We start from the raw sequence: 11,718 nt of genomic DNA on the forward strand, positions 1-11,718 counted from the left end.
TTTCCTTCTGTTATTGCTCTTTTCTGCTTGAAAACACTTTCCTCCTATAAGGAGTCTCAGTATCTTGGGGTCAGAAGAGCTCTTTCCTTCAATAGCATCTCCTCATTGAGCGTGATACAAGAGAAGCAAGATACACTTCTTATCTTTAGGCCAATTCATCTAGATGGAGAGAAAACATACTCAAGAAACAATTAGATAATGGCCCAAGACAGTGTGTAATTGTTAAGATGCACGGAGAAGGTCTGCAACCAGCAAAGGCAGAGGTGCTGCTGGGGAAGAATGGGATGTCTGCTGAAGATGAAGATAGATATAGATATATGGCATTTTATTGACTTCAGAAGAATTTAAGTGGAGCCGCAGGACTTTCCTGGACCCTGAGCTTACTGCCCATTGCCAAGAGCAGTGGATTTCCAGCTGTGCTGCCAGTGGTCACAGAGGTTGCCCTGATCAGCTTCTGGTGCAGGAGGCCAGCAGGAGAGAGGGGTTCTGAATTTACTATTCAGCTTCAACCAGATTTGCTTTCCATGAATCCAGGGCTTTGAATGAAGACACTGCCTGAAGACAACTTTTCTGTGCTGAAGAGTTTGAAACGAGAGGCCTACAGAATAAAATTCAGTGCCTCAGTGAGTGTGAGGGTATCTAACTTCCTGATCTGGCTTTCACTGACCTTATAGGATGTCATGGGCCTCCTTTGATTCCAGAAACTGTAATTTTCCTGAAGACCTCCTTGCTCTTCTGTCTCTGTGTGCTGAGTGAATTCCTTGTATCTTTCAAGGTACAGCCCAAGTGGCCTTTTCCTTTTTGGACACCTTTCTCATCAATCACCTTCCCCTAAGCAGAGCACATCCCTTCCTTTAAGCACTCACCACACATGGTGCTATGATTGTCTTTGTATCAGGCTATGAGCATCCCTTCCCAAAGGTTGAATGCTAACTTCTTTATCTTTGCAGCTTCAGCATCCAGAAAGGTACCTGGCACATAATAAGTGATAAGTGAACACCTGCGGAGGGAATGTGTGATTGACACACTTGTGTCTCTTACATTTTTAAAGACTTAAAAACCCTAAGAAGATTGTGTGACAGAGGCTGTGTGTGGCTTGTAAAGCCTAAAGTATTTACTATCTGACCCTTTATTAAAAAACTTGCTGCCTCCCTGGGACCCTATGAGAAGATACTCTGCAAAGGTTGTGGGATTCTAGAGGCTGTGCAGAGCTGATGGTACTGGTTAACATTACTAGTTGGTACTTGGCTAACATAATTGCTCTTATTATGTGCCAGGCACTGTTCTAAGCACTGTATATATATTAACTCATTTAATTCCCCTCTATCCCCTATGAGGTAGGTACTATTATAAGCTCCATTTTACAGGTGAGGAAACTGAGGCACAGGAAGTTTGACTTGGCCAAGGTTCCTCAGTGACATCTCTTTAGACAGAGAATTAACAGAGTACGGTGGTTAAGAAGAACGTCCTTATGCCCTCCAGCCTGGTTTGACTCTCGTTTGCACGACTTTCCTGAGTCTCTAGATATAAGGAACTCAAATATTATAGAGACGAAAAGATAAATGCTCCTTCTTATTAGAACTGTGGTGCTGCAAAAGTCACACTGACAAATACCTTGTGTTACTGTAATGGAATAGAGAGTATGAGTCACTAGATTTGGAGAAAAGCAGTCAGATTGGGAAGAGAATGGTACTGCCCAGGGACCTGTGCCTGTTGGGGGGCAGTCAGGGTACTAAGTGTGGTATATAAGTGAAGGGCGATTGCAGTAAAGGGCGGGGGTGATAGGCTTAAGAGGTAGAATCGGTGCATGTGTGTTCATGCGCACACGTGCATATGTGTGACATGGAGAGGGAGAACGTGGAAGAGAGAAAGAATGTGTGTGTGTGTTTGTGTTCAGCCTCTACTGTAACTGTAAAACTATAAGATGGCTAAGGAGGGTTGATTGGGAAGATTTCTGGGTGAAACACCGGCATAAAACTTTATAAGAAAATCCCACACTGATACTGTTTTTCAAGACATCTGGAGTCATCTTTGTGTTTTCTTTGAATATATCTTTATGCTGAGACTGGATCACGTGGGGGCCAGGATTTACGTGGGTTTCGTTATCTATCAACTGAACTCAGTAACTAAGACTAGCCTCCCCACCTATGATCGCCTCCCCACCTATGATCTCATGTCAGTATAAAGTGCCTTTTAGCCCAGAATATTGGCAGGAATGTCTGAAAATAATTCTAGAAACAGATCGGTTGAGAGCAAATGACAAGAGTTACCTCTAGAACTGCTGCCAGATGTGAAAGGTGCTGGGGATATTTTTCAGTCTGGAGTCACAGACATCCAGTGGTGGAACCAGCTCCAACCACCTGGTAAGAACCAACCGTGCACAGATATTCCCAGTTCTGCACTTCAGCAGTATCCCAGTGGTAGCTTGAAATTGGCTGTGATGGAGGAACTCATATCGTGGAAATTAACAAATGCTACAAGTCAGTTTTTCTTTTTCTCACTCAAGCTGGTTGTTAAATATCTACCGGCATACCACTGCAGGCATCAGGTTTCTCCCTCTTCTCAGTTCCAGAATTTCTTTTATTACCTAAAGAGTACAAGGATCATGGTAACACGGGTGGAACCCTGAGGAGAGAGAGCATTTCAGTGGGGAAATTTTGTTTCTAATAAATAGGCTGAAGAGTAGTTTTCAGTTTTGAAGGGCTTTTTCAAGTGTCTTAATGCTAATTAATCTAATTTTGACATCAAACATTTTAGTCAAACGGTGGATGTAAGATGATTGGGCTTCTATGTTTAAATGGTGTGTGTGTGTATGTGTGTGTGTGTGTGTGAATGTTTTTGCAGTGGGAAAGACTTGAGCAGGAGAAAGCTGGTGTGTGGTGGGGTACTTATAGAAAAAAAGAAATATATTTTGGCCTAGTATTTCTCTATATTTCATTCAGGTTTATTTTTTTGGTTTTTTGGAGGGTCTTTTTTGTTGTGCATTGACTTACTATCTTTCCACCAATATGTTTCAGGGAGAGAAGTGCGTTTTTTAAAGTATGTTTAATGCAAGTCACAACCAGAAAGGAGAAAAAATTACTAAGTTGTTGTCCATGCATGGTTGAGTATTATGTCTTTGGTTTTTCAACACTAGCTAATTTTCAATAAAGAGATAATCCTGTAAAACTGAAATAGCTTTGGAAAGGAGTCAAAGTTTCCCAGTTACGTGGTGGAAGTTTACTATTATCACTGGTTAGCTCTAATTAACACAAGAATGAGATTTGGATGACATCGCAGGGGGGTGTAAGTGCCTTTGTTGTGTGACTCTTACTGTTTGTGGAAGAACCAACTCTTGCGGGGAACATAGACTCTGCAGCCATTGGAATATAATTATGTGCGTTTTATTTGTTTTTACAGAACAGATGCAAGACAAAGAACATAGTATGAGATATTGGAATGTAATTTCGAAACATATGTTTCCAAAATTATGGAAACATTCTGGATGATAAATAAATCCTTTCAGCCTCAGAGGGTACAGGCTTGTAAGGCTGAGGGGGAGTGGGGTGTCAGGCGGGGAGGAACACGGTTTAAGTAACAGGCTAAAGAGTACACACATCAAAGCTATTAAAGCATAAACCCCCAGATTTAAAAATGTGAGAGGCAAAAGATTATGTAGCGGCTTTATAGAGCCCATTTCAAATGAGGGATAGAACAAAAGAATGTGTGATTGAAGCTCTTGAAGAGATTTATTTCAAGAGAGAGGCAAACATTTTGCTCTGATACCAATTAACCAGGAAAAAGCACCACGTCATAAATGCCAATATTAAAAATGTAAATCCCACACCCGAGGGTGTATTGAAGACAGGTCACAATGCTTTGAAGATGAAATGCATAAAGAGATAACAGGAAGAGAGTCATTCAACCACTCAGACTACCTGCTTAGTTCTGTGTTTTGTCTGCTGGTGAGATTTTTCAATGGGGTAAAAGGTACTTGTTTGGGATAGTTTGGCCACTTGACCTGTTATAACATGGGGTTCCCATATCATCCAAGAGTATTTATTATGGCAACTCCAGAAGACCCTCTTCATCACACTTTTTCATCTGTACTACCCTGGAGATGCCCCAGAGATATCTATGTTATATTGAATAGCATAGTTCACATAGTAGATGTGTAGAAGTATTTACAAAGTACAGAGTGAAAACCATCAAATGATATGTATAGCACTTTTATGCCTTTTAAAGTATATTCACCTCCATTAACTTAGTTATTCCTCACCATAATTCTGTTATGAGAATTATGTTCATAGAGTCTTTTCCTTTGGAGTTTGGGATGAATTTAGGATGATTAGGCCAGCTCTTTCATAAAGGAAAAGAGGGCCAGGGAGGCTGAGAGATATTTATACTCATTAACCTACTCAGGAAACTGAATAAAAAGAGAGCTGACCTTCTCAGTCACCAGCAGCATTGTGTGTTGCATCGTGGGTTTCTCTCTTTGATAATAAGGCACCCCAGTCTTCTGGGAATGAAAATACACTAAAAAGTCAAATAAAAAGTGTTATCTGGAATAGAGATGTCTGTTGCTACAAAAATATTCAACTCATCGTTACTGAACTAAGATAATAAATCTCTTTACCTTTTGTATTTTGGTGCATTGAAACGTTATCTTTTATGATCATAGGTGTTGCTTCATTATTTAAAGCATACTTGTTATTGCAGGAAAGACAAGCTCTCACTTGATTTATAAGGGAACGATTATGCTTTGAGTTAAATGAAAGTTCAAAGGAAAATGAATTCTAAATAAGAATAATTGAAGAGATTCAAGGTTCATTTGAGTTTATATTCATCAAAGCGATTGTCTCTAGAAATCCTCTTATTTAAAGCAACAGGACAGATCGTAACTTACAAACTTTGCCTTTATGACATCACTTTATTCTATATATCATAATCAGAAATGTTAAGCCTCAGCAGTAATTTATACAAAACGTATTGTTACAGAGTTATAAATGTCATTAAGTGGTAGACTTATGCCTCAATGTCATGCAAGTTGAACTCTGGATTTAAAAAAATTACCCATAATGCAAGTATTCTATAAAAATATTCTTAGTCCTTTCTCCTCCAGAGCAGTTTCATATTAAAAGTTCAGTTTCATTTTACACCTGTACTCTGCTCTGGGAAGTGCAACCTTTATTTCTCCTTCATGTTTTTAAAGTCACCTTCTTAATTCTTGTAGAACATAACTCAAACAACTGAAAATGTTAGGAATGAATTTACAGTCCCTCTGGCTACTCTCTGTCTGGGATGGAAAGGAGAGTGAAGCTGGAGATAACTTTTCCTGCCATCAAGGGACACGTAGAGGGAAGAGGTGATGAATTGTAATGTGCCAACTACTTTTGATTATTCAGGGACTTTTGATGGAATCTGTGGATTGTTCAGGTCTCCGGTTTTCTATTTTGGCTCAGTTCACTGCTCAGTGGCACCTCTGGTGGCCAGGGACAACTGTCCACCTACATATGGTAGGCCTCTGAAGAGAAAGTGCCAAAGGAATGACCCCCTTCTTCCTTGTCAGACACAGGGTAGAATTTTCACAAATATATTTTCATTAAATCTTCACTTTAAACTTACAAGGAAGGTACTATCATCCCATTTTATAGATGATAAAGGCTCAGGATGGTTCATTCATTTCTCAAATCCTTATTGAAGTTATTCTATGTTCTAGTCCTGGGGAAAAGGTGGTAAATGGAAGAGATGAAGTCTCTGCCCACTTTGAGCTTAGAATGCAGTATGGGAAAAATTAGACAAATCATCTCACACATAAATGATAAACTTACAAATGGTGATGCATGTGATAAATAAAAATTATTAGGGATTAAGAAGTTTATACAAGGGGGATCTGATCTGATTTGTGGGTCCAGAGAGGTTGTCCCTGAGGGTGTAATGTTTGAGCTGAGAATTAAAGGATGGCATAAAAGTCATCAAAGTCTGCACAGCTACCCAGTGGCAGAGCTGGGATTCAAACTCAGGTCTGCCTGACACCAGATTCTATCCATGTCACAGTACTTCATGTAGTTGAGACTGTGCACTGAAACCAGCCCTTTGACTCTAGGCACCAGTCACGCTCCACCAGCTCCTACTTCCGCAGACTCTGTGTGGGAGTTGGTGATGGCAGATTGGAGGCACTCCTGGGTCCCTATGGCTTCTCAGCAAGCTACACCCACAACACAACGCAGCCCTCCTCTCTGCATTCTCTCCCTTTTCTTCCTGGTTCCATCTAGGTTGAACTTGGGCACTGGTGGCAGGGGCGACCCTCTGGCATTGCTCCTGGTGGGGGAGAGGCCAATTTCCAACACTTGGGAAGGGCTTGATGAATGACCCATTCAAGCCAGAGTTCAGAAACATTGCCCGGGGCCTCTCAAGCTTCCCAGAGTCTGTCTCCTAGTCTAACTCTCATTGTTCAATGCTACTTTCCAGATCAAAAGATATTCGTGGGGATTGGCCACCTGCCTGAAGAACTCCCTGACCCACTGAGGAACTGTGGTGGGGATCCTGGGAGCAGCTAGGGGAGGGTGGTTGGAGTCCAACCAAACATTTCTCGCTCATGTTTCCACCCACTTTGTGTCTGGGGGGTGAGCTGCCCTGTTGGACGTGGTTGCCATCCAGAGCCGACCTTCCAGCCAGGGACAGGGGTGGGAGCAGCTGATGACGGAGGAGAGAAGTCGGGGAAAGGGAACATTTTCCCGGGTCTTCTGATAATTTTTTTCCTCTCCTCCAGATTATAGAAAAGGCTGTAATTCCTTGAAGAAATGGAGGCACTAGATAACTTTTCAAAAATGCTCCTCCAAAACACAAAGACAAAAAGGCCTAGGGGAAAAAAGTCTTTTTTACTTTAAATTTTTTAATTTTCTAAATTTCCACCACTGGCGATTTATTCTTTTGGGTTAAGCAGCATTGCCTTTTTGGTTCAGTGCTTTTGTTAAAAGGCATAGTCTGGGGTGAAGGGAAGTTTTCAGTCCTGGACACCTTAATGTGAATGAGTTGATCATTTCCCTTTTCTGAGATTGGTGGAAGGGCAGCTGGAGGGCCATGGGTATCTGGAGAATAGGTTGCTAAAGTGGGGGATGTAGGCAGCAGCTTATTTCACTGGTCCTCAGTTCTCTTGTCTTTAGCAAAAAGCAGCAGTTATGATCACTAGGGGGCGGAAGCAGGCCAGCAATTGGTCTCTAGTCCTTGTTACCAATTCTGAAAACCCAAGTTGGCAAATATGCATTATTAGTGCTCTTTTTTCCCTAGGAATCTGGAGTTGCTGCAAGCTGGTATGAATATATGAGTTAGGCCACTGTAGTGCAATGAAACAACTCCTCAGGAAATAAAAGCCCCGTGTAGGTAAAGCAAATACCCAGCAGATTCCATCAATGAACTTGGGTATTGTTCTCCCATTGCTTTTATTCTGAAAATTTCTCAGAGCTAAAATTCAAATGACAACATGTGAAGTCAAGCTGGTTTGTTAAATCCATACTGGTACCCTTGATTTCACAAAAGGATGAAAACTTACATAAAGATATATATTTTTTTCTTATGGAGGACACACTCTCTGGAGGAATGGTGAAAAAGAATCTCCCTCGCAGTCAAACATATATTTTACTGTTACGGATGGCTCTGTTCTTACTGAATAAATCTTGCTTAGCAACCTACCTCCAGAGTAAATAATAAATCACTGCTGAAAGCTCCAGGCATTTAGCTCTGTCTAGGCAGTAAAACTTTGCAATGGTCTTGACAGCATTTTGTAAAATCATAATTGCTTAGGGAAAGTGATTCTGGATGTCTTAAAATGTTCAGAATTAAAGAGTAGCTGTTCCTTTGAGGAAAATTATCCTAATACCTTGTGTGTGTGTTATCCTTTATAAGAAGTCTAGATTATAATCTGCAGACCCTCTTCATTTCTATTAAGGATGTGATGCAATAATTTGACTAGAAACTCAGTCCATGCATCACACTCAGGTTTTATAGGAAGCTTTGTGACAATTAGGGCAAAGATATTCAGTTGTCTATGCACCGTACACTGTATTCAGACTGAAATGGGTCCCCCTAAAACTCAAATGTTGAAGTCCTAGCCCCCATGCCTCAGAAGGAGGAGTTGGGATCTTTCAGTGAGGTCATTAGGATGGGCCCTAATCCAATATGACTGGTGTCCTTGTGAAAAGAGGAAACATGGAGACAGATACACACAGAGGGAAGATCGCGTGAGACAGGCATCTATGAGCCAAGGAGGGAGGCCTCTGAGACCAACTCTGCAGATACCTTGATCGCAAACTTTTGGCTCCCAGAACTGGGGGAGAAATAAATTACTGTCATTTGAGCAGGCTAGACCGTGACCCTTTGTTTTGGCATCCCTAGCTAGCTAACTCTACGTATATATGTATTATATATATATTAGGTGGGAAGATTTGGGAGAATGGCATTGAAACATGTATAATATCATGTATGAAACGAGTTGCCAGTCCAGGTTCGATGCACGATACTGGATGCTTGGGACTGGTGCACTGGGACGACCCAGAGGGATGGTATGGGGAGGGAGGAGGGTTCAGGATGGGGAACACATGTATACCTGTGGCGGATTCATTTTGATATTTGGCAAAACTAATACAATATTGTAAAGTTTAAAAATAAAATAAAATTAAAAAAAAAAGAATTGTTTTCAAAAGTAAATGTATTAGAAGGATATCTTTACATATTTAAAATACGGCTCATGATCTGCATCTAACAGTTTTAATATCAGTAATTTTAAAGTAGAATTGTTTAAAATGAAATAAAATATTTATAGAAACTCCTATTGTTGAGCTAATCACCCCTCTGTAAGTTGCCGTTAAACTTACAGAGGGGTGATTAGCTCAACTGTGTTTGCGCCTGGATACTCTGTGAGTGTCTGACTGTTCCACTTTCTCAACCTTGGCAAGCAGGAAGGTACCTTTGGGTATTGCTTTTTTCTATCTTTCCCCCAAATTGTCACAGGACATTTAACCCCAGGTTTTGCAGTGTAAGTGAAGTCTCTGTCTTATTTTATCCAGTAAAACAACAGTGCATTGTTCCCAGGCTCACCTCTGGGATGGGATATGGATGAGAATCATCTCGACTGCCTCCCCACTTCTGGCATCACTCTGAGAAGTGCCAAGAATGTATAATCAAAACCCCAGAGGGGAGAGATGAGCTAAGTGGTTCAAAATAGTTAGAGCATAGAATTGAGCTAGTTTTTCAAGATGGATAATGGGCTTGAGTTTTTAATCTCTTTTTGTTTACTCATCTCAATCACCAGGTGTGTTGAAAGCTCATTGGAGGAGAATTTGGACCAGCAGTCAGGAGGCTGGGGTCTAGCCTACCCCAGGGATCTCTCCCTACTTTCTTCTAGCACTAACATTCTTGATAGTAACGAAGTGTTTGAGGCCAGGGGGCAGGTGCTGGGTTTAAAACAGCCCTTGGCAAAATGGACAAGTTCAATGTTCCTTCCCTGGCCCAGTGGCCCGGTGATGTCTCCTTTCCAAGGCTACTTTTGCATCCATGAGACCCACTCATTTCACCTGTAGGTACTAATAGATCAGTTCTACTAATAGATCAGTTCTCTGGTGTTACCTTCTTTTCCATCTTTCTCTAGCAAAACTAGTTCTCTAGAGAGTACCAAGCACATGTCATTTACAACTTAGTGCAAGTTTAATAGGTTACATTCAAAATCACATTCCTTAGCTGTAGGACCGTCTCCTTCGGAGAGCAGTTTCAGTCATCTGGGAGGGTGGGGAGCTGTCTTTGAGGGTCAGGAGCTTCTTATGCATCTGCCAGGTAGGTAATCCCCTTTTTGCTGGGGAGAGAAGGCCAGGTGTGAATAAAAGAACCATGTTAAATGACTGCTGTGAGTTTGTAATGAACAGGAAACATCTGTGACCAAGATTAAAAGCCCAGGTCTGGTTGACTTCGTCCATCTTCATCTTCTTGCTGCTAAGTCACTTCAGTCGTGTCCGACTCTTTGTGACCCCATAGATGGCAGCCCACCAGGCTCCCCCATCCCTGGGATTCTCCAGGCAAGAACACTAGAGTGGGTTGCCATTTCCTTCTCCAACGCATGAAAGTGAAAAGTGAAAGTGAAGTCGCTCAGTCGTGTAGACTCTTAGCCACCCCATGGACTGCAGCCCACCAGGCTCCTCCTTCCATGGGATTTTCCAGGCAAGAGTACTGGAGTGGGTTGCCATTGCCTTCTCCTGTGAAGGGGCTACCACAGAGCAAAGCTCTCGGGTCTCATAAAGAGGCCCATAGGGGAAACCAGAGCAAGTAGGGGCCCCCAGAATCGGGGCTAACAGCTCAAGACAGCACGGGGTGCAGCAAAACTTCCTCCCTGGCTCTGCTCCCCTCACTCCACCCCAGGCTCTCCCCACCCCCATCCACGAGCATTTCAAAACAGGCAAGAATACTGGAGTGGGTTGCCATTCCCTTCTCCAGGGGATCTTCCTGACCCAGGAAACAAACCGGGGTCTCCAGCATTGCAGGCAGATTCTTTATCATCTGAGCCACCAGGGATACCTCCAAACAAGAGTTAGATGCCATGAAGTAGGTGGCAATGCCTTAACCAAAGGCCTGTTGTCAGGCCAGAGAGCTTCTTCCATCCTAGTCAAGGGGAATGCTAATCTTTTCTCCTTTCATACAACACATAGAAGACATATACCCTAAATTAAAACTTTAAAAGGTTGAGAAAAAACCTAAGTACAAACAGAAGTTGTTTGAGTATTTCTTTCTAGACCCCGGTGGGTGTAAATGCACACTTTGTGGTGAGAGTGGCTGAGCCCTACTTCAGGATCTCTTGCTTTGTGCAATATTTTTATGTCTGACATTGACTGGAATCTATATTCCATCCACTGGATGAAGGAAAACCGGAATTCGATTAGATGAATGTTCACTGAAGGCCTGTCTCGTCCTGGATAGTCTACTAAATGCTAAGGGGTTAGTGACTCTATGCCTGGGATTATTCCAGGCAGACCTGATTTAAAATACTCATTTTCATTTTCCCACAAGTATAGTCACCCTGGCTGGTTGCATGCCCAGAGTTTTAGTAAAGTATTGTGACAATTGCTATGGAATAACCAAAGGATGGAGAAGACTACTTCTGTTCCTCAGGTCTTATTTTGGGTTATGTTGTGTTAGCAATGGCCACAGTAAACAAAACAAACACAAAACAAAAAAACAACAGGGCCACCAAGGAGGAGCATATGGGAGCTCTAGATATCTTGGTGATGTGGTGATGTCTCTTTCTGAACCCAAAAGGAGGGTGCACAGATTTCCCTTTATTATTCTTATTTAATCCATGAAACAGTAGTCATGTATGGATGTGAGAGTTGACCTGTAAAGAAAGCTGAGCACTGAAGAATTGATGCTTTTGAACTGTGGTGTTGGAAAAGACTCTTAAGAGTCCCTTGGACTGCAAGGAGATCCAACCAGTCCATCCTAAAGGAGACCAGTCCGTCCTGGGTGTTCATGGGAAGGACTGATGTTGAAGCTGAAACCCCAATACTTTGGCTACCTGATGCGAAGAGCTGACTCATTTGAAAAGACCCTGATGCTGGGCAAGATTGAGGGCAGGAGGAGATAGCATCACCAACTCAATGGAGATGAGTTTGAGTAAACTCAGCGAGGCCTGGTGTGCTGCAGTCCATGGGGTCACAGAGTCAGACATGACTGAGTGACTGAACTGAACTGAACTGA

General features: G+C 42.1%; 1 non-coding gene across 1 annotated transcript; it reads right to left on the reverse strand.

Annotated features, from left to right (window-relative positions):
• Positions 1-10,546: 10,546 nt before the first annotated feature.
• Positions 10,547-10,669, reverse strand: LOC129623935 (U6atac minor spliceosomal RNA). The gene has a single exon (XR_008700684.1). It is a non-coding gene; the product is annotated as a U6atac minor spliceosomal RNA (small nuclear RNA).
• Between the last annotated feature and the right edge of the window lie 1,049 nt (positions 10,670-11,718).

This window comes from Bubalus kerabau, chromosome 11, assembly GCF_029407905.1.
Source record: "Bubalus kerabau isolate K-KA32 ecotype Philippines breed swamp buffalo chromosome 11, PCC_UOA_SB_1v2, whole genome shotgun sequence".
NCBI classification, from domain to species: domain Eukaryota; kingdom Metazoa; phylum Chordata; class Mammalia; order Artiodactyla; family Bovidae; genus Bubalus; species Bubalus kerabau.